Source organism: Rhopalosiphum maidis, chromosome 1 (genome assembly GCF_003676215.2).
Source record: "Rhopalosiphum maidis isolate BTI-1 chromosome 1, ASM367621v3, whole genome shotgun sequence".
Taxonomy (NCBI): domain Eukaryota; kingdom Metazoa; phylum Arthropoda; class Insecta; order Hemiptera; family Aphididae; genus Rhopalosiphum; species Rhopalosiphum maidis.
The window spans coordinates 10,617,618-10,643,008 of record NC_040877.1 but is presented as its reverse complement, the minus strand read 5'-3'; the positions used below and the strand labels follow the sequence as shown (position 1 = coordinate 10,643,008).

The 25,391-nt window shown below is 22.2% G+C and overlaps 1 protein-coding gene across 3 annotated transcripts in view; it reads right to left on the bottom strand.

Moving 5' to 3' along the window:
- Positions 1 to 25,391, bottom strand: part of LOC113549082 — a 219,531-nt gene that overhangs the window by 14,040 nt on the left and 180,100 nt on the right. The gene's annotated exons all lie outside the window — the stretch shown is intronic.

Below are 25,391 nucleotides of genomic sequence, written 5' to 3'. Positions count from 1 at the left end.
AAACTCCTCAGGAAATAAGTATCTATTGAAAAATAATTGAAATTTAAGCATATTATACAATACTACAAGAAAAGGTATCGATGATATAACTAAGTTGTATAAAAAAATTATAGCTAATACAACTATCAAACGATTGAATTACAGTTAATATAAAATAAAAAATAAAAAATTACTAAGAATTTATAAAAAAAATAGCTTTTCAACTTAAGTTAATATGAACTATTTAATATGTATTAGTGTTTTAATTTATTTTGACTTAATGTACATTGAATTAGAATAATAACAAACTAATTTTAAATCAGAAAATAATACATTTTTATGTTTATAATTTATTTATTGTATATTTGAAATAAAATATATAATATTGTATATTTTAGACTTTTCTATTTTATAAATATATATTTTTTTATTTAATCACTGAGATAACAAAAATAAAATAATTAGAATAAGAAGAGATTATTTATAAATTAATCTTAAGCATTTTTTTTTTTGTATAGCTACAATTTTTGTCAAGTTAGAAAAGTATATTAATAATGTAACAATGTTTTAAAACTTTGATAGACATAATGTTCTAGTTGGATTACCGAAAGTAAAGCCAACTAAATCACTAAAGAAAAAACGTGGAAAATGTTAAAATAATTTGGTTTTAAACTATGAATTCACCTATTTAAAATGTCTGGAAATATCATACCTTATGTCTATACTAATTTGAAATGATTAAATATAATAACATTAAAAAAAAAAAAAAAAAACAATCACATAACTACCAACACTTATACAGATAGATAGTGTGTAATTTAAATACATTTTTCACAATATTATGTTGTAAATCTAATAACTTAAAATATTACAACTAGGTATAGAATTTAAAAATAAGTTGTATTATAACTTATAAGTAATAATGTTATTATTGTCTAATATATTTTTTGATACTGTGATTAATAGGAATTCTTAAAAAATATATTTTTTTTTTGGATCCATGTTAAAGATAATATAAAATGGTATAAATAATGGATGGTTTTATTTTCTTTGACATAAAAAAAAAAATAAATAAATAAATTACTAAAAGAAAAATAATATACTCCTGCTATATTATACAAACTAAACTTAGTAACTTATATGATATAGTAGAAATTTAAACGAAATCAGTCATTAATAAAATAATTGTTACGTTGTAATATATTGCATATTTTAATAAATTATAATATTTTCTTAATCATATTATGAATATCAAACATTCAAGTTATTTAATACGTAATTTTATTAATACATTTTTTTTTTTTTTTAATACACTAATGACGAATAGCATTAAAAAGTGTATTCGTTTAATGGTTCACCAAAATTCAATGAACCAATAATGGGCTACTAAATCATGTTTAGGGACCATTAACTCACTATTGATCCATTAAATGTTTAGTGATTGTTTATGCAACCACGCAATAGAAATCTATACATATATATATATATATATATAATATGTAAAAAATATATTTAAGGAATTATGTATACTTAATATTTAAATATTATAAACATATTACACAGTTTAAATTGATCAGTTTTCATTCCATCAAACCGATTAATCTAATGATTCGATTTTAATATTGAAAACGGGTTGGACATCTTAATATTAGTTTATTTTTGCTTGTTAGATATTACAAACAGCATTATCGACTATAACTACAGAAACTTTAAAAATTTAATTTAGTGTTGATTAATTTGTAAATTTTTAATGTCAAAAGTAAAATTTGATAAGGTTATGAAGCCAATATTTTTTAAAAATTGTTTATAGGATCTAAAATACATAACAAAGAAAACCTTTATAACATAATAAAAATAATAAATAGGTTTTTTAAAAAAACTATCTATTTTGAATCCCTGTAAGTTGTGTATGATAAATAATGTATAGATACATATAAAAATACAAAATACGTAAATCATATAGATATCATCGAATTAAAAAATATTTTCTAATAATTAAAAAAAAAAAAAAAATACTAAAAGAAAATAATAAATTATTCTATAACAACGTATCAACATCAAATGTAATTTAAATAGTATTGGTTTATTATTTATTATTATTGTAAAATGCAGTTAAGATTAAAAATAAATACATTTACTTATCTCTGGTAGGTATATAATATATTCATTGATTTGCTAACTAAATTTTAAAAAAGATATATATTTTTAATTTATAAAATATAAAATTAATAAGAACTAAAACAAGCAATAATAAATAATCATATTCAATTTTAAAATAATCATACATGTAATAGATTATTTAATCATATAATGGTGCTTATCTTGGCATGATTTATCAAAATATGTATTTAACTGGAAATGTTTATATTTATAATACATTTTAATCATATAATTCATATTCAATTATTAATTATAAATAATTAATTAATATAACTACATTTTTAGATTACCATTTTTTATTTCTGAAATAAAATGTAATAGTAAGCCATTAGTATTTTATTACTTTGCGCTATATATGAGAATAATCAAAACTCAGTAGCATATTTTCTAATACAATTTTTAATGGAAATACAATTTTAGTAAAAATATTCAAATTAATACAGCGCAATTTTATTTAAGTATACAGGATATCCTGTCTTAAATAATAAAACAATATGTATACAAATATTTTAATTATGAAAATATTAAAATCATATATTTTAAGATATTTTATCAAAAGACAGATTCTAGTATTATTTAAAAAAAAATCACACTCTGGATAACGTTATTACGATATCATTTTTATGACATTATATTATGATTACATTTTTCTACAGTTTATAATAAATAAATCTTTTTAATATGCAATGTTGTCGATAGCGTATCCTAATACAAAATTAAAATTAATTTCAAGCAAGAATTTTCATTATTTTCATAACTATATCGTGCTCATGGGTTTTATTTTTAATATCTCTTCAAAATATATCGATTTTATTGAATTCTGTGTTATATAATTTCATTAAAAAATGTATTTTATTTTGAAGAGCTTAACCTTTACAACCTAAACACTAAAAAAAAAACAAAACTTTGGGTCTTGTTTGTATGAAAGAATAGTTTGTTAAAAAAATAAAAATGTTATCATTTATAGTCAGTGCTGTGATTTAGATTTTAGAGAACTTAAATATGAATTAAGGCTAAGTTTATATTTAATTTAATCAGTTATAAAACATAATACACATTGTAAATGAAAACAGAACATTATATGTGTACATATCCTGTCATAATAATAATATTTATAACTTCCATATGAGCTTTAAACGTACCAGAAGGGTTCTTGTACTATATATATATATATATACATTTAAAATGTTCTACGTCACCATGTGAACTTTTTACATTATAGGTTAACTTCATTTTAATATAGTATCTAGTATCTACCGTTTTATAACTAGCTCTTACATATTTTGCTATTCGTTTATTTTAGTCGTTCATTTTTAATTGTTGATTAATATTTATTAACTTGAACATGAATATAAACAATTAAAATATATTTTATGTGGTAGCATTTATTTTTTTTTAACTTAAAATACATTTTTAATGGATAATCACTATAAACAAATAATATTTTAACTTTGAAAATAAAACATAAAAAAATTATCACACACAAATTATAAGATGTAGTATTAAGTATATCATCGTAAATACAATGATCAATGGAATACAAAATGCCAAATTGAATATTGATTTGAAATATTATTAGGCTGTGCCTTTATAAGTCGTATATGCTATTGAATTATTATTAATTATTTTAAGACTATACAAAGATCATAATTAAAATGACTGAAAAAGTAGATATAACATTAAACAATGCACAATAGATTTTTTTATATCAATTTATAGCAAAGTTTCCACGTCGTTAAAGATAATAAAACTTTAATAAACCGATTTAAAAGTAAACAGTGATAAAAACAAGTACAATTTATAGACAACCACATTCGATTGAAAAAAAAATCAGAATAAACCGTGCCCATTTCTTAATGTCTATACCTTTGATTCTCGAAGTATAAAATCACAAACATATAAAAACAAATGTAGGAATAGTAGGTTTAAACCAACTGTAACATTTATAACTTTCCGTTATACGAGGGAGTAGTTTTGAAGAATTCAAAATACATAAAATATTAGTGGTAATATTAATGTTCACAATAATAACAATAACAATAGTTATATAAATGTAATAATACTAAGCACAGAGGTCAGAAAACTAAACTTGAAATAATAAATTATTATTAATTGTTGTTATAAGTATTATTTAATAAATTGAAAGTACTATTGATTTTATCCGTATAATTTGTAAATAATATTTTATATTATTTTATTTATAACAGTCATCCCCGTAATTATAAATTTAATGAAATATAGAATTATGCCCGAATATAACACTATTATAACAGTGTGTTATGATACATAATTGAATACAAACTTTTTTGTTACGTTTAGGTACCTACGTATATTAAAATTACATTTAAATGTTATCATTTTTGTAAGTAAATTTTACTTTGCAAAAAAATCACATTAATTATACTAAAACATGCTTAAGAATGTAGCTACAAGGGAAAATCACAATATTAATGATTGGATAAACATGTAATCGTCTGAGTTTAAGTAATAATAGTATACAGCTTTTGATAATTGTTTGTCATTGTGTGGCTTTCTAACAGAGTACAGTCTCAAGATAGAATTCCACGAGTGCTCGAAGATATGACGATTTAAATAGGTAGCTTAATATTAGTGAGATTATCGTATAGAAAGTAGTAACCGTATAGAAATCGTTAAATGGTTCATCAGTGGCGATAACGACCAACAGGCTCAGATTGTATTTAGTATATCTTATATTTTATAGATATAGTTATAGTCCATTAAACAGACATTTCGATTTATTTGAAGTTTTTAACAAAAATAATAGAAATTAAATAATACTATGCTTAAGAACATTACATTTACAGATTTATATTTTTCTATATGACTAATTATTTTAGTTGGAAATATAAAACAAAATGTAGATATTACAATTTGAATTTTTTTAAATTAATACTTATAATGATGATGAGTGTTAAGTTATAGTTAAAAAATTATCAATAAAAATTAACGCAATCAATAGCTGTAGTTACATAAAATAAATAAATATTATTATTGGCACGTCATGCATAACGTGTTTTATTTTCAGAATTCTATACCTGAAAGGATTCAAATTATTCCTATATTCCATTTACAAAAATAATTTTTAATGTTTAATATTATTATTATCGGTATTTATACCAAGAAAAAAATTATTTTATTAATCAATTGTATATACTCGTACATATTAAACTTTTAAATACTTTAGTTACAACATTTTTATAATCAGGCTACATATCGTGCATGACCTGCCAATAATAATATATTTTTATTTTATGTCATTACTATTAATAATTGTATTAATTTTTATTTGTGCAGTTTTTAACTATAGCTTATCACCATTAAGTTGAAACTCTAAATAAGAGAATTAATAAATTTATTAATGTGGTTAAAGTTATAATAAATTTGTTCATCAAGATTACATCAAAATCAATAAATATAAAGTAAAATTAGTAAGATCGTAGATATTTTTTAAACACAATTATAATATGACATTACAGTATATTTAATAAAACTTCGTCTATAACTATATTTTAAATATTTCTAATAACTAATATTAAATTAAACATTAAATCCCAATAAAAACGGTTTAAACATAAAATAATAAAATTTCAGTCAAAGAAAAAACACATGCGTTTCTATAATCGTATTTATTATTAAAAAAGGAACTATTCAGTAATTGTTCTAAACTTCCAAAGTAACACTATTTCTGATTAAAATTAAAAAACAATATCACAGTTTTATCCATGGATCTAAATTTTAATAATATACATCTAAGTTATGCGTTATTGACGTTGTCGTATATGTAAGATAACACTATTAACATTTCTCATAAGATTACCATTACCTTTTAATAAGTACTCAGTCAATTCTTAAAACATAAATAATTCATTTTAAGTATCTTAAAACCAAAATAGTAATTATTTGTATGGAGAAAAATATATACACCTACGCCAAAATTAAATAGATAAAATGTATTTATGCATATTACTTTCATCGGTAATGAATAATACACAGGATAATTTTCTCAATTTAACTAAAAATATCTGCCCACTGACTTTTTTAACAGTTGTTTGAAAAAATTAATTTAAACTGATCGTGCACTGTTTACGAAAGTGAGAATATTTTAATATTAATAAGTAATAATTTAATTATATGAATAATATTCGCAGTGTCTGGTATTTATCAAATATAATCAAGTTATTTAATATACAGATATAAAAAGTGTATTAAATTATTTTATTCTATAAAATTGCATTGATGCCAGTCAAAATGTTAAATATTATTTGATAAAACTATAGCTAAATATAATATTAAATATTTACAAGAAAACTGTGAAATCCATTCAACCATTAGAATACTTTAAAACACATCAAAATGGAATGGCACAAAAACAAAATGAGATACCAAAATACAGCAAAAAAAATACATTTTCAAACTACTCTACATTATAACTTCCTGTACACGTTCAATAAAACAAAGTTACTTATGAACTCCATTTCCATCACATATCTCTTTCTTCGAAACTCCGTGTAGTACATATATATATATATATATTTTATGCAGAGATAACACAATCCCAAATAGCAATTAAATATACATTAAAAACCAAATATACACTTCGGGGTGTATTTTGTCTATTTTTATATTTTATGGACGTAAGTCATAGAAAACATAAACTTTATCACTAAGTACCTATATTCAGATTGTTCTACGAACTAAAAAAATAAATGCAGATCGAAAACATATAATACAAACCATAAAATAATAAAATAAACAATATTTTGAATTTACGATCATAAATACAGTCGGAAGTATTGTCATTAACAGAGTAAATGTACTATGCAGATAAATTATATTAAGAAATCGTATATTTTCAACAAAACTTTTGATATTATGATTAATGACATACATATTTCCAGATCAAAAAATAAAAATTCCTTTCCAACGTATATCTATAAAAGTAGTAACTTACGTAGCTGTTTACGTCAATATTCTTTTTACATACATTAAGAAATATATAATTGTGTAGTGAATAAAAAAATTAAAATTAAACCTCGTATAAATTAATATTATAATTAATATATGGAGTGCAACAATACGTTAGGTCTATTTATACGTAGTGGTCCCTTTATTATGTATCATATATACATTCATACATTACATATTATCTAAGGTGGAAATATGAACATGCATGAAAACATATAAAAATAAATGTATTTATTAAACGTCATACAAAATGGATAATTTAATTACAATTTTTTATACGTATGAGGCTATTTACATTTATTATAATATAATACCTACAACATAGAACTTTCTTAGAAAATATATCTAGTTTCAGAGTACCTAAATGTCGTTTTTAATTGGGTAATTATAAATTATTACTCACAGTGGTGTAATAAATTCATATTCTTTTAAATATCATTTTTCTTAAATATCAGCTGTTCTACTATTGCTAACGTCCTTCCTTAGATAAAATTGACAGTGACGATGGTATAGTAACCATACTAGCATGACCTCGGTTATGTTGGGCATAGGAATAATATATTTTGAGAGAAGTTTTTATTCTGAACTAATAATAGTCTCGTCGACAATGGGCTATCAGTACGTGAAGTAATACTAATTTTATAGTCTGCTTTTTGTATTCGCAATAGGATTGAACCTTCTTTAAATTAAGATTCTGATACAGTTCTCATGAATACTATTACTATTCAGTGTCAATAAAATAAATATCGAGTAGAAAAAATAGTAGTAATAGTAATCTAATAACATCCCTCACCGATCCGGAAGTATACTGATTTTAGTGAACTCATGAGTGGCGATTTCGTTAAAAAAAAAGCAGATGAGATTATAGTGACTGTGGTATGTTGACTATTGTACGGACACAAAACTACAGTAACACAGTAAATATTACAAGTTAAAAATGCTCATTTTTAGCTTAAAAACTAAATTATCTATAAAAAAAAAATTCAATGGTTAAATATTATTACTTAACTTTATTAGGTGCATATAATAATGTTCTTACCGTTAACTTTAATAATAATTCAATTCACTCTAATATTAAAACTAACAACACACAATTAGTTCCTACTTAACGCGCATTTTCTTTGTTGTGTGATTGTAAGACGAAGACAAGACAAATGTAAGCATCCTCTTAACCCGAATAGAATAGCTATAGATGTATAACCCGTCTTTACTCGAGGAAAAATAAACAAATATAAAATACGGTGCTATTATGTGTAATCTAAGTTCACTGATAAATTGACGTCAGTGTACCCGTGTTTTGTGAAATACTCCGACCGAGATGAGTAATCCTCCTGTGGTGGGTTAGATATGTCACTAAGTATCTTTTTGAACTTAGTTAAAATTACTCAATAAATGTTCCTGATGTTTTTAAAAACAATCACTGGAACCTTTATCAAAATTGGTGGATTAGTTTTTAAGTAATATTTATATTATATAAAAGTCTCTTTTATTTCTGTAACTCTAAATATAAACAAAATGTGCGCAAATTTACAGCCATTTAAATTCTATGTAGACATATAGATAAATTATATGAATCAAAACAAAAAAGTGTGATGAAGATTCAAAACTGTTTTCAAGTTTCAATTGAGAAACTAATATTTCATACTTAACATAATATTTAGGAAGTGATAAAAAAATTAAACAAAATAGGCAAAATTTCGAAATAAATTATTTAGTTATGATAATAATATACATATTATACCCATTCTTAACTTGTATATTAATATTATTTATTTTTAAGCCACTATAATGAAAAAAATATTTTTTTTTTTACAAGCAGCTTATTGCTATTTATATTATATTAAATTTATTTAATTTAAATTTATGATAATAATATGATATGATGTCATTCTGTCACCAATTGTACATAACAATTGTTAATCATTGTTTTTTTTTTTATAGGTAATTCATATTATTCACTTTGCCTAGGTTTTCCGTGTTAGTTATTCACATTCATTCTTTTTCTGAGCTCTCAAAAACTAAGTTTAGATATACGTTTACACATGTAATATTTATATATCACGATAATCTGTATATTTTTTTTGATTGTAATAATGTGTTATTTAATTAATCCCAATATTTCAATAATAATGTTTGTGAGATATGTTGTAATTGCATTTATAATGCCAATTTGATCGTATAGGCCCAACTATAGGGTTAATGAAATAACAAAAAACTAAAACAATACTAACTTTCCAATGCATATAAATAAGTCAAATTAATTGTACTCCTTTGTTTATTTCCATCCAAACTTTTCATAAGGACCTATATACTGAGATTTTTGATTACTTAACAAAATCTCTATTAAATCCACTAGCATCATATCATACTCCACCAAAATTCGTGAAAATTTTGCTTTGTTTATCTTAAAATATGCTGGTCCTAATATTTGTTTTGATCTTGCCCAAATTTAAAAAATATAAACACTGATTAAGTTGATATTAATGTGAAAAACCTTCTTTATTATTATTATCCTCCGTCAACAGGGGCCAATAATAATTCAATATGTTATCAGTTATTTTTATATTATCTACTATTTATGTAAAGATTGTAGGTAAATAATATTTTATAATTAGAAAAAAAAATTGTAAAAAATATGTATAATTGTTGTGATCAGTAATAAAAGTCAGTTTGACAGTTTATCTAAAAAGCTTTAATAATGAAAATTAAAAATTAAAAAATAATAATAATTTCCTTTGCAACTTACGAAATCAATTTTCTGCAGTTATAGAATTTTATAAACGGTAAGCATGTTTTAGCACAACTGTCTATATTAATTTAATAATAATAATTATTATTATATTAGTAATTAGTGTGTATAGTATGATTAAAACCAAGTTGTACTAATGTATTCAACGAAATTGTCGAATCAATCATATTTATTAATAATCAAAATATTTCATCACACATTATTAATACCATACATCGTCATCATAAATTCATAAACAATTGTCTGTAACCAAACGTTAGTGGTTAATGGTCAAAAATCTAAGGTTAAACACCGCCCATTTTAAGAACGCATGAATTGATTTAGTCAAAGAAAACAAAAAGGGTTCACGATTGGGGGGGGGGTAGGTGTACAATATACATCATTATACGTAAAACAACATGAAACAGGTAAACACCTACACGCGAACGCAGTATAATAATATGACGTGATGTGTAAAATATAATATAGACTTCATCAGCGAGTACTTTATACGAGCGAGTTAATAATATTATCGGGTTCGCTTCATAATATCGTTGCTACTCGGTCAAACGTTATACTATGCAATCATACGAGAAGCTTGAGTTAATTTTACAGAGCATATTATTATTATTATTATTATTATTGCGCGTTCGTTGAACGGATTTTTTTTTTTTTATATCATACAAAACCCACGATAAGGCGGCGGCGGCGGCGGCGGCTGCAGGGGTGGTAGACGGTAATAACAATATGATGTGTAGGTATTTATGCACGTCCTATATCACACGGTGCGATGCAATAAGGCGAGCCCGAACAAGAGGAAATCACGGGGGCGGGCGTGTATTAATGAAAGCGTTTCATTATTTACCGGTACGAGCGATTCGATCGAGGCGCGCGGCTAATGCGCCGTAATAAATTTAATAATGAATTCAAAAGAGATGGTGACGGCCCAAAAATGGCCTCGCGGAATCCACTTTGATGTGGATTTTAGACGGTCGATTTAACTTAGTGTGGGATTCCAGTGCGGTACTTGTGCCCAAAATTCCTTTGTGCGTCATTAACAAACGGTTTAATAATAATAATAATAATTATTATTATCATTATTATTATTATTATAATTATAATATTATGAGAAATGCACATATCATATTCACGTTTTCTCATATTATTCCGTCTCGAACCGTCGCCGTAATAACGATTAGGTTTTCGTTATTCGTATTTCGTGTGTTTAGCGCACACAGCGCGCCGCCGTTTCGTTTGGCGATACGATTTTACGACGATAATAATGAGCGGACTCGAGCAGTCGATGTTGCCGTCGATGCGGAAACTCGAAAGCTCCAAGCCGCATAGGTAGGCACCTCTGTTACGAGATTTAGATATATAACGCCCGTAGACGCGGGCGATAAATAAACTCGGCCTATAAAAGAAATATCGCGTCCAATTATTACGGGGATGTGACATATTTTCGGACAGAATCGATAATAATATATCATTCTGAGTTATTGAGTGATTTTACTACAATGGCGGTAGGTATAATAAGTGATAACGTTAATAAACACCGCGAATTTCCCTACGTCGTGGCCACGTAAATTGCCTCCGAGACAACTCTTTGGGTCCGGCATTATGCCGACAGCGATTAATGGATCAATCAGAAAATAGATTTTAATTGACTATTATTAAACTGCGTCCGATCAGATTTACTCATTTAGGGTTTTTAGTGCGAATCATGTATAAAAGAACCTCATCGTTATTTATAGACTTTTATAGGACATAATTATAATTATATATTATCATAAAACACGATTCATTGTATTACATCAGAGGGAAATACAGGTGATGCTAATCCCGTAACGACTTGGGTACATTTAACAAAACAAAATAAAATATTTAAACCAACTATAAAAAATAAAAATAAATAATTACATTGAAGACATTCAAACTTACATTAGGTATACCTAAATATTTTGTTTAAAAAAAATAATTAGTATACATTTACATATTGTGTTTATATTATGTAATATATAAGTATAATATTAAAATGTAATCATGAATAAATAAATAAATACAAAAAACTTATCATTAAAAAATGTATTATACTTAATTATATTTAATACGGAACGACGCGTCTCAGGGAAACAAACTATTTAATATATTTGTTTGCATTCGGAAAATGTATAGTGTACATTTTGTACTTCACAATAAATTTATAGCTCACATTACTTGTGTTATCAACTAGTAAATTATAACTAAATATTTACAGTTCCAATATTATATAAGCAAAAACAATTTGTTTGAAAAAGGTACCTATTTATATAATTATCTAATGGTTACATAGATTATTTAAATTTATAGGTACCTTTTAATCACTAGGTATAAATATTATAATGATATATTTTAAAGTGTTAAAAAAATAATACTGAAAAAATTAAAACTTATTTCCTCATTTACTTTTGGTTTGAATAATTTGTTATAGTCTTAAAACTATCAAAGTTTAAAGTTTAAATTATTTTAATTACTATTTTTAATTAAGCACAAATAGTTTACTTATTATTGATACTTTCCCTTTATATAAATATACTTCAAGAAATCTTAAAGAGATTAAACTAAGTTCACATTAAATAACATCAACACGTATTTTATAGTTGACCTATTATGATCCCTCCTCTTTTAATTGTTTTTAAATCTTAAATTTTATCGTCCGCATCTTGCCAGTTATTATTTTCCAATGTCAATAATATTTTGATTTTTATATTCTACATAATAATACAATGTATTTCAATATTTGATTCATATAATGATATGATACAATTTTTTTTTCTTCAAACAATTGAAAAAGGTACATGCAAATATCTTAAGTTTTGAATTTAATTTTGAAATTACATAAAAGCATATACATTTGTTTTTGAATGAATCATGATACCATTTCATACATTTGATATTATTCTCTATATTATCTTATAATAATATATTATTAATAATAAGGGTCCGGAACTTGATGACCTAAAAATTATTTGTAAAAATCACAAAATAACCACATATGACTTTATAATAACTTAATATTTTTGAAAATATATGTTTTAAACAACTCATTTATCATAAATCGTAATTATTGTTAATTTAGTTTTAATATACGTGTGCACCAAGCTTAAAAATAGTATTTGACTACAGTTTATTAAATAATTATAGATCACGACAACAAACTATAAAGAAAATAAACGTCGATTATCGACAAGCTAATGGAAACTAAATGTGTTACAAAATAAAATGTAACATTTAACAATAAAAATACAAATATATGTACAAAAAAGGAATAAAATGCAAAAAATATACAAAAAATGACCGTTAAGCATAAAATTCCCTATAAATGCAAAATAAAAATTATAACATTAAATTATACACTTCACGAATTAAATTTCTATAAAAACGAGCCTCGAATGTGAGCATTAGAAAATAAGATGCAATGCATTAAATTCCGGGCCCTAATTATTATCTACGTATAATGAGATAATATAATATAATTACGAATACAAATGTGTATACTAGGTTCATAGACAAGTTTAACATTTATTTAAAAAAATAAATGCCTAATAAGTACCTATGTCTAATTTAAATTGTATCAAGTTTATTAAATAAAATATATTTTTTCCGAAATCGTGTGTTTAATTTGTTCTGAATTGGACTTGAAAATAAAATTTGTGCCGATGTAATTAATCAAGAATTTTTAAATCACACTTTAAATTTAATAACAAATGACACTCCAACGGTTACTGTTTTGGAAAGTGTTACTCAAAAGTGTAACACTTTACCCAGATTTGTATTCAAAAGCATGTGAATTAACACCATAAAATATTATCCCTAAACCCTTCAGAGAGAGTATAATGCATGTTATTTTTTTACTGTTATGTGCTTGAATGGATGTACGACTGATAATAAATCTGATTATAATAAAGTTTACTTTTTATTGTTCAATAAACTAATAATATACATACCTACTCATTGTTTTGTTACATACTAAATAAATTAACTAACAACTAATTATTATTATTATTTAAATTGAACAAACTGTTTTTAAACATAAAAAAATGCATTACCAAAGGGAAAAATAAATTAGAAAAAAAAACAATTTATACTTTATATCATTCAATAGAAATCAGTGGTACAACGTAAATTCGTTGTGTAAGGATCCTGATCTAATTAAAAAAAATAACGTAATTTTATTTAATATTTTTTTTTTTATTATTAACATGCATTTAAAATATCATAATATAAATTTTATATATGTGTATATGAATACATATAAATCATAATATATAACTTAATTTGGTAAAATAAAAATTTTTGTATTAATTGTTTTATTAACAATGCACTAGGTTGTGACAATTATGGCCGGGGTGTTAGGACCCAGAGTCCATTCCCTTAGATTTACCATTGATAAGAACTATTATACAACAGAAATATTCATAGAGCTTAAAAATATACTACTCCTTATTTAGCTTTTATCAGAAAAAAACTTTAATTAATGTTTAGTATTTGAAATTCAGAATAAAACGAAAAAGCTGATAGTTTTCTATATATATATATATATATATATAAATATTTGTTAAAAAAAAAGTATTTAATCATTTGTCTGAAAACGTTTTCAAAGTAATAGCTTATAAATATATAATGTCAACCCTATCTTCTAGACCAATAAAATAAAACAAAATTGGATTTCTTAGTAGGTGCCTTAGAATTTAGAGTAACTTGATTAATGAAACAAAATTTTCATTTATTTGTCTAACAAAAACAATTATCTGTGATGAATAAATTTGAAAAAAACAATTAAAATGTACACTTTTAATCATGGTTTAAAATAATCTTATGCTTGTATTGAATGTAATTTATTGATTATTATAATGTGTATTCCATGTATTCATGTATAATATTATACGAATGTATTATATTTCCAATAAATATATTTATTTTTTTCAAAATGTTCATATAAAATAACATTTATGTATAGATATGTTATGCATTATTTATTTTATTATATTTATTTATAATAAATATAGATTGTTTTGACAAATATTTTCTTAGGTAAACAAATAACTCATTGGTAATTATCTAATTGCGGCTTAGCAATATTTTTGTAAACATCATTGAATTAAAAAGAAAATATCAAATTTTAAAACATAATATATGCATAAGGGATTATAATTTACATCTTATTAATTTAAAAAGGGTATTGTATAGAATTATGAAATGAAGTAAAAAATATATTTTTTTTTACCAAAATTTAAAGTGTTTTAGTATAGATTTTATGTACATACATTAAACAGACTACAAATAATAATTACTAATTATTTATTTAAAATTGCTCGGTTAAACCTTTTTTAAGTTAAATTAGTCCAATAAGTTAACATTCAATATAATTAAATTAAATAAAATTAAATACATATATTTTATTATAATAAAATGCAAAATTGTTTGTGATATATTGTGCAAACGATTTATATGTGTGTACCGAATCAAGTTTAAATTAAATAATACATTATTTATATAGTATATATGTTTATAGTAACGTCATTTCTTCTAAAAACACAACAGTATGCATATTTTTAAATCTAGTGCAGTTAAAAAAGATAAACTTAAATATACTTAAAATTTTAAACATAATTTAATTTGAAATTATAAAGACAATTTAAAAAGTTGTGTACATATTATTATTATTTGAAGTTACTAATATTATACTAGTTATATAAATTATTAATATTTAGAATTATATAATATTTAAGTAAACTTTCAAACAACTATTATACAAAAAGAAAACAGAAAGTATTTGATATAATTTATTATTTCAAAATACTTAATATTTAGGTAGTAAGAAAAAAATATAATAACAGTTAGTACTTTAAAAATAGTCATACAATTAGAATACATAATAAATTTTATGAATGGAATTTTAATGGAAAAAATATGCTATAAGTGTCAACTGAACTGGAATGTTATATTCAATTTGTTTGTTAATATAATATTATAATACAAGTATGGATACATTTTATATATTATTTCGTTTATATATGTAATGTATAATAAAAAAAAGTTAATGACAGTAGGCGTGTGTAAGAAATATATAATAAATTATAGTATTTTTAAAATATTTTGAGCAGCTATCCTCATAAGTTATAAATTTATAATTGAACCAAATAAGAGAAAACATTATTTAGAATAAATTATATAATTATTATGTATATCCTATTACATATATTATATGGTTTAGACATATATACGAATATATCTGAAATAGGTTTTAAAAAATGACTATACCTAGTAAGATGATTACAATTTAGAATTGGTTATTCGTTGTCTTTATTCATCATACTTTTATACGTTCACATCATTAAACATAAAATATAAGCTCATAATAAATTGAGTTAGATGTTGAATACATGTTTGAACATTTTACATTGATAAATTTAAATGTTTTAAAAATCCTTATCACATCACAATAATCCTAGTTTGGTAATATGAAAATATAAAATTAAACCAGCCGAAACTTGACTTTTTCTATTCTATTTAAACTAATCTACATATATGCACATACATATATTATTATTAATATTATTATTTGAATATTTTATCTTAATATACAACTAATTTTCATTTCGTTACTATTGTATTTTAAGAAATGCACAGCAGTAAAGTAATACCAGCAGAATAACTAAAGATTCGATTAATTAAAATCTATGTAAGCAACTTTTTAATTGGATAAAATTAAGTTACACGTAAGTAAATAATTACTGGAGCTTATATAAATTCACACAAAATTATATCAGTATTTAATCATTTTATTAAAAAAATAATATTTAGATGGTTTTAAAATTATGATAATTTATTATAAATATGGTACCAAAGTGTGAAAAATGTACCTATTTGAAACTATAATTTTAATTCAAAGTTTTTTACTAAAATATGTAAATAATATTTATTATTTATATGATTTGATTTAGATTATAAAAACATTATATAATAAATTGAATAAGAGTATATCTATGATTTTAATTTCAACATAAGCCTTATAAATTAATAGATATAGGTGTGTAATGTGTATAATAATGTTTATGTCCATTACTGTAAGTTATAATCAATTAATAAATGACAAAAATAACTATGTACGTAACTTCGCATTGATAAAAACAAAATGAATACTTTTCATTTCACACAAATAATTTATAAGAAATAAATAGTTATAGATAAAAAGTATCTGATTATAATTTGTTTAAAATCAAAAATCTCATGTATATTAAAAAATTACTTTTCCAAATGATCAATAGTATATATTATATAATAATAATATATAATAGTAATATTATTGATATTATATCTTAATCGATATCTGGATTATCTTCTAGGAAATGTATTCAAAAATTAGTAAAAAGTATAATATATATTTACGTAAAACAGTTATGTACGAGTATATACCAACTATGTTCATCACCACATGATGTTATAGATCATATAGATTATAGACGATTAAAAATTATGATATCTTCTTAAAAAAATTGTTAAATCTAACAAAGCATATATAAGTATACTACTGAAGCCATTAATAACTTTGTGCAAAGCAATGTTCGTAAAACAAATACCGATAAATTTTAATCTTGAATCATAAACAATTCTTTATAAGCACGCATACATGGAATATAAGCAAACATTTTATAAATTGTACAAAAAAAAAATTAAAAATGAGTCAATTAAAGCTATTTCGTATAAATTATTATTTTAGCACTGGTAAAAATTAACTAGTCTACAAATAAACTTAAACAGACAACAAAAAATGTGTTTAAATGTACAGTAAATAGTACATTTTATACTAACGTTAATTAAATCAATATTGTCAAATTTAATTATAACGAGAAACAATATTTTACTTCTAGATATTACAAACATAAACATGAAAGTTGAATTTTAATCTATATGGTATAATTAAATTGTATAACAAAACTTATACTTATTGTTAAATATCAAGTTTTATCACTTAATTTAAACTTGACTCCATAAGGATACTATCTATACTAATTTTAAATTGTACATTGTTTTTTAAATTAACTAAATAAATGTTTACATTTTTAATGTATATAAATAAATGTACGAGTATATTTTACAAAATGTTTAATAGTTTGGCAAGTAGATGTTCTCTATAACTCTACAATAGTTACTCCTCATATTCAAACAAAAATAAGTTTTATTGATAAACTTTAACATTGTAACATAATTTATCATACTACAAATAAATAATTTATTTCAAGAATTACTCTTAAGTATGTTTTGAAATTAAATGTACCAAACACTTTTTCTTTTATTGTAAAAATAATCTAATTACGATTAAGTAAAGCAACATTTTTTGTTTTGACTTTTTAAAACTATATGACTTTAACTTAAATTGTTAGACTCATTTAGATTGAAATATAAAATTTGTATAATTTATATTTAAAGTAAGATATTTTCATTAAAAATTAATTTCTTTGATTAAATTATTTATTGCAAGATACACTCAAAGGATCACAGTCTGTTTAAATATAATGTTAGTTATTTCAAAGAAAATTATCCTCTACCCTTTAAAAGGTTAAATTAGTATATCATTAAATAATAACTACAATTTCCTTTTACTTTTATTTGGCTCATATATGAACAATTAAATAATTATTGAAAAAGGACTTAAGATTTATTCGTATTACATTTCAATTAAAATGTGTAATAATTAAGATCATCGTACATTAATATAAATTCTGCTAAATCAATAATAACGCTAATATATTAGTTATACAGTGTACTGATACTAATATTATGAAAATTGATGTTGAAGTTTGAATTAACAGCAGAATATATATTTTAATACACTTTTTGTTAGCTGAATTCATCTCGATAGAAATATATGGAAAATATTGTATCATTAATTTAAATTAATGATAAATTTAGTATTTTTATAATATATCCTTGAACAAATCACTGATTACTTTTATGCATTACTATTTTATTCATGAATATTGAATATTTATTTAATGAAGAAATTAATATAAAAACTTGATAGCAAGATTTGAGACTAGCCATTCATATTATCTTCGGATTATCATAGATATAGAATTATGTAAATACCTTAAAATTAAATTATGCTATCCTTGAGTCAAAATTTGGAGTCAAAATGTCTTAATATATTTACCAAATGAAATTATTTATAAATATCTAAGGAAGAAATAATTACTACAATAGAATTATAAATTATATTTATTTTGAATTACAGATTAATATTATTATTTTGTTATATATATATGTATGTATACATATATGGTTTATATGTAATAAAAAATATAATAAATATGATTAAAAAATTATATCATAGACTTGTATATATTTTTATGATTGTTACAATGATATATTTTTACACTAAAAGTTAGAATTTGTTTTGAATGTTGAAATATTTTTTAGAGTTTTTGATAAATGTAAAGTATTGTATTATATTTTTATACGGTTTTATGTTCATTATTAATAATAAAAGTTGAATAACAATGTCAGTTTTTTCGTTTCAAAAAGTTTGTGGTGGATTGGAATGTTGACTCATCAACGTTACAACAAGTTTATTTAAATTTTTAGTCGTACACTTATTTTCGTATGCGAATTTTTACGAGTGAAAAATCAGACAGTTATTTTAAGTTTAAATACATCTGAAATGTGTATACAGACCATAATAGACTAGTACATATTTATTAAACTGAAAAAAAAGTAATATATTACATTTTTAAATAAGAACGGATGAAATTATAATAAATAAATTTATAAAGTATAAAGTAAGTTCACAATAACTGAAAATTTCAGAAAAAAAATTGTTCAATACCTAACTATATAGTTATAAACATATTATAAATATAGTTGCACAATGTACGTAAATCAACGTTTTAAATTTTAAAAATGTGCGATTGTAGACAATAATTTTATATGTTTAATCCCAATATAGAAAATATTTATAGTACTTATAATCAAAAAAGTATATTATAAAATTCCAAGTATTTATAAACATGATGTCATATAATATACTCAATAAAGTATTTAGTTTAATTTAATTTGATAAAATAAATTGAATTGTTTATTCAGAATGTATTAATGTTGCCTAATAAATGCTATAATTTATTGTCTTCAATATAAAAAATAAAAAAAAAATAATTATTTTAATAATGTATAATAAGTTTGCTCATTTTGCACGTATAATGTATGTACGAAGTGTATGAATAAACATGAATATGCATATATAATTTTAATACCTTTAAAAATACCAACGTGTATAATATAACATTTAATGCGTGTTTATAAAATGAATAAAATATTATGATATTTTACCATATGTTCTATTAAACTTAAAAAAATTAATTATTTTTCATTATTTCATTGTTTTTCAATAAAATAATAAAATTAATTATTTATGATACAAATAGTTATAATAAGCTAAATAAAGAAAGAATTTATCAATTGTATAATATCATTCTATAAAATAAAATAAATGTGTTAAAGGTATTTTAATTTATAAAGCAAGTAAATAGTGCCATGCAAATGCATTTCAATAATACAATTTTGAAATAATTCTTACACAATATATAATATTGAACTGTAAATTGTATAAATTCAATATATAATATAAAAAAAGACACTAAATCGGCAATTTTGTGCGAAAAAACACAAAATATACTGCGTACTGTAAAACTGTAACGATTTATGCATCTATAAATATATGTATTTATTTCAATTAAGTATTCTATATAATAAATATAAACTATTCAGCGACAGAACCTCAGCAGATTTTTATATTTTATGAATATATATTAGGTACCGCTAATGAGGTAATAGAGGTAATAATGTTAAATACTTATTCAATAGCATTAATATGTAAATATTTTTAAAAAAAGCATCATAGGATATATTATACAATTTAAATATTTTGTTAATACATTTAAAATTCCATTAATATCTTTTACTGGAAGACAATTTTTATAATTTTGTTTAAAAAAATAATTAAATTTAGTTAAAAATTTAAAATAACGATGTGCATCACAAATATTATAGAAAATATGTTGCCCGTTATTGCGATTTAAATTGTGTATCTACTATAATATATGTATGATGTACGACTATTTTTTTTACTTAATACTGTACGATCGTTGACATATAATTGAGTCTGAAGATGTGTTATTTTTAGTACTGATTAGATAAATCGATTTTGTAGTGTAAGTCTATAAATGTTAATAAACATGTTTATCAATTGTTGCTGAAAAAGAACTGCGTTATCGTTATGTTCTAGGGAATTTCGCTAAATTATTAATTTATATATCATTGCCTGAAAATTATGAATTTTATATTAATGATATTTAGTAGTTAATATCGTATGCAGTCTGATTTGATTGCAAACATTATTATTTATATTAATACAATTATAGAAAAACCAGAATAACAGGTAATTTTTTTATATAATTTTACACGAAGCAAAATATAAACCTCTTAGTAGGTACCACGAGGATAATTTTATTTATCACTTGAGGCGTAAACAAGTTCTTCACTCCAAGTCATAACTTGAGAACTTTCGAGCATTTAATATTTACTCAGTTTTTACAGTTAATGTTTTGTTTGCGTTATTTTCCCTTAACTAAGATATTTTTGGGTCAATACGGATGTGGTTTATAAATAATTTTTCTCCCTGCATATTTTTATTCTAATATTTAATATCGATTTTATAATTACTTATAGACCTAAACCATGTTCGAGTTAAAATTGAATGTAAAAAATATTTTAATATTTATAGTAAGAAGAAGAAGTTGTATTAGTTAAATATATATATATATATTTAATAAGTACAATGTATTATCAGTATTATTTATTTGAGATATATTAACAATTAACCTTGGAATCTGTAAATATTCTAAATCGTGAAACAGTTATAATTATTTATTCAACTATTGGTGTAAAACAAATTACAGCAGGAGACACCTAAATAATTTATAATTTGAACTAAATTTATAGTGGTCTCTGGTCTTTCGAAAGCATAAAATACATAAATTATATTTTTAATGTTTAAAATTTAAATTATTTAAAATGAATTTGTGGCTATATAAAATTATGTAAATAAAATATATACAAATAGTTAAATCGAAAATAGCAGTTATATAATTGCAATATATTCCTATTTTTAAAAGGTTTCAAATTAAATATTTGCTGTTGTCATTATAAATTCTGAATGAAACGATTATACAAGGAAATGTGTTTTATTGTTGTGTGTACGTACACAATTTATAGTAGAAAAAATGATTTAATCATCAACAGTATTGGTGGCTTCTGGTAGTAAATTGGATCTAATTTATATTTTTGAGAGGTAAAAATGTAAAATTAATTATATTAAATGGAAAAGTATTTTTTAATTTAATTTGGGAAAATAAAATAAGAAAAAACCGAAAATTTTACGCAAAACCAGTCTTTGACAAAATCGATTTTCGTTTTTTAGAGTATTACAAAGACAATAACATAAATGCCATCAAATATTTATGTTAACATTTTTTAAACACGATAAAATTATATTATAAATATTATAAAATATTTTAGCAGTAAAGATTTTTTTTTTTAGTAAACGGAGTATAAAACAAATAGTTTGTACACTTTTATGAGCTAACGAGTCCAGTAATTATATACTAATTTAAACTATAAATCGTGGTTACTTTTACAGAAGTTTTTAACATATATTGTCATACATTTTTAAACACACAATGACATTTTAAAATGCAATATTTTTGAGAAAAATTAATTTAACATATGGTATTATTAATCGTATAATAAAAAGCTATAATGGCAATATTAGTTTATTTCATAAAATATACTTAATACTATAGGTTGATAGACCACCTCTACCTATATAGAATCGTTGTACGTATAAAATGATTTATCAATTCAAATTAAATACACCCGAACCCGAGGAGTGATCTACTCAATGTCTCAATCATAAGGTACTATGGTTACTGTAGAATATAGTAGCTAGGTTTTTCTACTTTTTCATACTGTTAAAAGAACATAACATTCCAAATTTATATTTTTGATTCTTACATGTTATCGTAGAATATATTATACATCATATATTTTTTTTCGTTTATAACATAATAAATTGCTATTTGGAATTACTATTTTACTAATTCGACAGATCTACACTCTACAATATGCAAATATTTAATTTTAGATTTTTGTGAAGTCATTTTTTCTTAAACAATCGACATATTTTGTATTAAACAGTAATAATAAATTAAAGTATAATCATTTAATCTATAAGATATTTAATTTTGGTGTGACGTCCTTTTAATTTATCTTCTACTTTATATGAAATACTTAACCAATCGGATTATGTGGACATGGCGATGTAGTGATTCTCTTGATTAAATGACGTGTGATTACTTTCCAAGTGAAGGTATTCCATAATTAATTAATTAATTTTGGGTACAGGTCTTGAGTAACTGATGAATTATGGTGAAATTTAAATCAAATAACATTCGATTTATTTAACAAAAAAAAAAAAATACCTAATTAATATTTTGAAGATAAATAAATAAAATTCTACAATTTAATTGAATTATACATTTGTAAGATAATAATTATAAAAATTTAAGTTTAAAAGTTGTTTGATATTATACATATTTTATATATATTATACATATGTATAAATGTATAATAAAAGTATAAAATATATACTAGTCATCATCGTCATCTTTTACGTAGTTATATTGATATAAAATAAATCATTATAAAAATGTTTATTTATTATATTGTGGCAGATATTTAATTATAAAATTATGAAACAAATCTATAGATTTACGCAAATAAAATAAACTATTGGTACTCGTTCACTATAAAATAATACAACAGTGCATTTGTATTATAACATGACTATAAATCGTCATTTATTATTACAATTTTAAATCTTACTCACGAGTGTAGATATGCATGTATAATGATTATAAATTATTACACAATCAATGTTTGTTTAACAATACTATTTCAAAAAATGATATGTAAATAATGAGCTACTTATAATATATTATATATTTATAAAATAATTATGTTATCTTAAAGAATAAAATATTAATGGATGAATACGTATGACAGAGTTTATTTTTTAATTTTTAATATTTGAAATGTAAGAGGACAGTTTTATATAAATTCTAATTAAAATTACAACAATCAACAATTTTATAATTTCAAATATTTTGTAAATATGGAATAAAGTTAAAACTTATTTTAGTGAAATACTAATTATGAATTTACTTTTCATCGAAACATTCACTAACTAATAAATACTAATTAAAAAGCTATAGCTTGCAGTTTGAATAATTTACCTACAAATTAAAATGTGAATACAACATAAACAATATTAATTTAAAAGTATAAACTAGTTCATACGTATAGTATCTATTTGCAAGCCTATTAATTAAAGTACGTAAAAAAGTTATATTTAAATGCATCAAGGATTATTTTAATGATGGGTTCTGTGTTATACGTATATTTCTGTTTAGTAATATAATATGCTGATTACATTAATCATTGACATATTTATTGATCAATAATAGATGATTTTGTTTATTTTGTGTGAAATTATATTACATTTTACCGAACGAAGCAAAAATATTGGTGTTAATGTAGTGTTCTCTTTTAAAATCATATATTTTTCTATAAACACTTTTTCAGGCAAAATGTATTTAGAATATATTATATGTATACTTTGTAGTTTGTAATTAATAGTCAAAAATTCATAAAAACTATTGAGGTAGTACTTTTTACGATATTTTTCATTAATTTTTTAACCAAACCTAACTACGAAGGAAATCTATATTAAAATTGTCTGAACGAACTTAATCTATATCACAAGAGAGGTTTAAGCCAAACCAACTTAAAATCGTTTTTCGATAATTTAAAGATTGCATTTAATTTTTAGTGACGTATCCTATAAATTAATATTGAATATTATTATAATAATAATATTTTGTTTTCAATGACATACTTATTATACCATTTTTATTGTATGTATAGATTGTAAAAATATTGAATTAAAATAAAAAATACTGAAAAACAACAAAAATTAAATAAATAATAATATTTTTATGTAATATCTACAATCTACTAAGTTTTTTTTTTCAAATGGACTATCAAAAAAGATGTAAAATATAACTCAGTTTATAAACAACTTATGTTATTAAAAAAAGTATAATATTATACGAGTATCTATGAAATAACTATAATTTTATTTATGAAGTTATTTTGAATCCTTGAAGGTTTTAAATTTGTATTTATAGTATAGCTTTTTGACAAACATGCAACAGCAAAAACATAAAGGGAAAGTACTATATCAGTAAAATCGAATAAATATGTAAAAGTTAAAATGGAAAAATAAAAAATATAGTGATAATAATAGATAACAATATTGTATTGTGTATGTAAAATATATACATAAATATTAAAAAAAACGTTCACTACACGTTTTAGAAAA